This window comes from Tamandua tetradactyla, unplaced genomic scaffold (assembly GCF_023851605.1).
Source record: "Tamandua tetradactyla isolate mTamTet1 unplaced genomic scaffold, mTamTet1.pri scaffold_119_ctg1, whole genome shotgun sequence".
Taxonomy (NCBI): domain Eukaryota; kingdom Metazoa; phylum Chordata; class Mammalia; order Pilosa; family Myrmecophagidae; genus Tamandua; species Tamandua tetradactyla.
The window spans coordinates 165,253-168,889 of NW_027518265.1; the positions used below are offsets into that span (position 1 = coordinate 165,253).

At 36.1% G+C, this 3,637-nt stretch overlaps 1 pseudogene; it reads right to left on the reverse strand.

The window, feature by feature from the left end:
• Positions 1-1,549: 1,549 nt before the first annotated feature.
• On the reverse strand, positions 1,550-2,468 carry LOC143673087 (olfactory receptor 7A17-like; annotated as a pseudogene).
• Between the last annotated feature and the right edge of the window lie 1,169 nt (positions 2,469-3,637).

Genomic DNA, 3,637 nt, shown 5'->3' on the forward strand with positions numbered 1-3,637 from the left:
ATGCATGGATCTTCCTGCATAAGATTCTGGGAATTGATACATGAACTTGTTGGAAGTGAAGACCACAATGATGCTGTATACTTTGGATAAATGTATACAACTAGTGTATGTTTAGCATTGGCAAGCATGATTCACAATATATTCTTTGTAGTCATGTCTAAAGAAAGTGCTTTATCAAACACTTTTGGAAATTGTCTGGTTTATGTATAAAATATTTTGTTGAGATTCTATCTCAATGAATGTGGAGCAAGGTGGGTCTTTTATTTGCACTGGAGAGACATGAAGAAATGACAAGCTGAGAACTTTAATCCTCAGATTATGGCACAATCAAAACCAAGAAATTTATAGTGCTCCATGAAGCAAATCTCTTTTCTCTGACAAATTAGAGTTCTGACATGGGTATGAATAAAATAGAGTCTGATCCTTGGGTTAATTCATTGCAAATAAATGAATTCACAGTTCCACCAAAGATATAAAGTGAATAAAATAAATGACAACATCTTTTTTTCTCAAACTGGACATTACTTCAGAGCAATCTCTCATCTCAAAATGTCAGCCTAATTTGCCAATGACTCTGATGAAGAAATCATTAGTGGTATATTCTATCTCACAAAGGACACAGGACATCTACAAAAACCCATGATATTATTACTTAATATCTTGCATTAATAGTTTAAGAAGATACAGTTGGCAATGAAAAATGACCCAAATTGCTTTTCAGGATTGGTAAAAGAGGATGATGATTTTAGGAAGTACCCAGGGAAATTCACTGAAAAATGTCCCTGTCTATAAAAAAAATTTTTAAAGAGCAAAATTGTATCCCTGAAAGAAATCCAGTGATTTGTAAGACCATCAATGATTGAAGAATCATGGGCTGTAATGTCTCTTATATCCTCACCTAACTTTTATGGAACTCTACAGCAGAAAGTCAAGAATTGACATGGATGTGGTTTATTGAAACGTCATCATAAGGTGACTCAAGTCCAGGATGTGCCCTATTTCAAGAGCTGATTAACCCAACCCTGGAATCAGGTACAGAGCATTTGAAGTGACAAATGGTTTTGGCCAAAAAGTATATAACAGAAGAGCAGTTAATTTCATCTTTCACAGAGGCAATACACCTTTGCCCATCCAGTGATTATAATAATTTTATGTCTCTAATGACCTGTATTGACATTTACCACTGAATATTCAGGCAGAAGAGTCTGGCTCAACACTGAATTGTGGGAATAGATTCCTAGATGTCAAATGATTTAAAGAAAATAAGAAGTATACATGTTTTTTTTCACTTAGGCAGTCATTGCGAATCGAAACGGGTCTCAGGCACGGCAGGTGAGAACTCAGACACTGAGCCACCATGGCCCAAACAATATACAAGGGTTTTTGATGGATGAAATGTAGATAAAGTTCAAATAATAATGCAAATAGCATATTACCTTTATATACTGATAAGTGTAATTTGAATTATATTTGCCAGTATTTAACATCTGTAAATGAAGAGTAAAATTTCTGAACTTGAGGCAAAGCATTCTTCTAAGGAGAGACTTTCTCAGCTGGAAATAGTTTTTAAGGCATGCTTTATGTCTTTGCTTCTAAGACTATAAATAAAGGGGTTCAGCATGGGAGTGACCACTGTGTCCATGATGGAAACTATTGCACTTGCCCTTGTGTTTTGCATAGCAGCATAAATAAGATACACTCCAAGGGCTGTTCCATACAACAAGGACACAATTGAAAGATGAGACTCCCAGGTAGAAAATGATCTATACTTGCCTCCACATGATGAAATTCTCAAAATAGAGCATCCAATCTTACAGTAAGACAAAAATATGCCAGTGAGTGGAATAACAGCCAGAATTCCAGTTGCAAAATACATCACTAGGTCATTGAAGAAGGTGTCAGAACATGCAAGTTGAATTATTTGTGTAAGATTACAAAAAAAGTGGTGAATTTCCAACCTTATACAAAAGGTCAATTGCAAAACTATTAGGCCATGTAAAAGAGAGGCCAGAGCACTCAGTATCCATGATGTCAGCAGCAGGAGACCACAGAACTGGGGTTCATGATGACCATGTAGTGCAGTGGGTGACAGATGGTCACAATGCAGTCATAGGCCATCACGGTTAAGAGGAAGTCATCTATTCCTCCAAAAACCATACAAAAATCCAACTGGGTGAGGCAGTTTCCATAACTTATAGTTTTGGTCTCGGTCTGGATGTTCACCAACATCTTTGGGACAGTGGTGGCAGTGAAACAGATGTCTGCAAAAGACAAGTTAGCAAGGAATAAGTACATGGGTGTGTGAAGGTAGACATCAGAGATGGTGACCAGGATGATGAGAAGGTCTCCAATGAGAGTGGCCAGGTACATCATCAGGAGCAGAGCAAATAAGAGGGGCTGCACTTCTGTGTCTTCTGAGTGTCTCAAGAGGATAAATTCTGAAACCGTGTTTCATTTTCTAATTCCATGAAACACATGAAAATGCTGGAACAGAGACCAGAGCAAGGCAGTTTTTAGGTACAAGCAGCTCTCAGTAAATTAACATAAATGGCATGGTTTGTATTGCAAACATATTGACTTAATTATTTCTTTTTAATTATATAGAGATTTAATACCCTTTATCTGAAAATGTCAGAGTAAACAAACACTCCTGCCTCTCCTTGATGCTATTGCTAAAAGCCAATCTTGTCCATACTTTTGAACTTTATCCAAAGGCAATATATTCTACCTCAAATGCTCTTAGACTTTATTTCATTCAAAAATCATTTGACCAGCTATTTGGCACTATGTAATGAAAAAGTTGGGTCATGGATATTGATGATGGTAGCAGAATATTTTTATTGTCATCAGTCTTGTTAAAACTGCACAAAGAAAATAGTTAGAATAAGAAACTTGAGTCATATATAGATAATAGCTCAATGTAGCACAGCCATGCAGCTCAGCGTACTTCATCTCAGCACTCACTGCTCAGCCTAGGCCTTTGGAGATGCAGAGAGAAATCACCATGGGGAAAGTTGTTGGAACCTAGAGGCCTGAAGAGAAGGCCAGTAGAAATCACCCTGTTCCTTTCCACTAAGGAAGAACCTCAGTTGAAAGTTATCAGCCTTTCCTCTGAAGAACTAATGAAATAAATCCCCTTTTATTAAAAGCCAATCCAACTCTGGTGTGTTGCATATTGGCAGCAAACAAACTAAAATATTGTGAAAAGCAAAAAATGAGTATAGCAAAACATTGCATACATTTCAGATAAATTAACTCAAAATAAATTCTGTACTCAAAATTAAAATGTAAAACATAATACTTTAGAATGAAACATCCAAGAAATCCGGTGACCTGTGCTTTGGTGATCAATTTTTAGAAATAGTACCCAAATCATGATCCATGGGAGAAGGACATTTATTAATTGAATTTCATTAAAATATGAAATTTATGCTCTATGATAGCTATTGATAAATGACTTGTATTCATATATACAAAGAACCCTTAACACCCATCAATAAGAAAGACAACACCCAAAGGAAAAAAATGGGCAAAAATCCTGAACAGAAACAGAAATGAAGAATATATGCAGGTCACAAATAAGTATGTGAAAATGGGCTCAACATCATTTGTCATTAGGGAATTGCAAAATTAAACC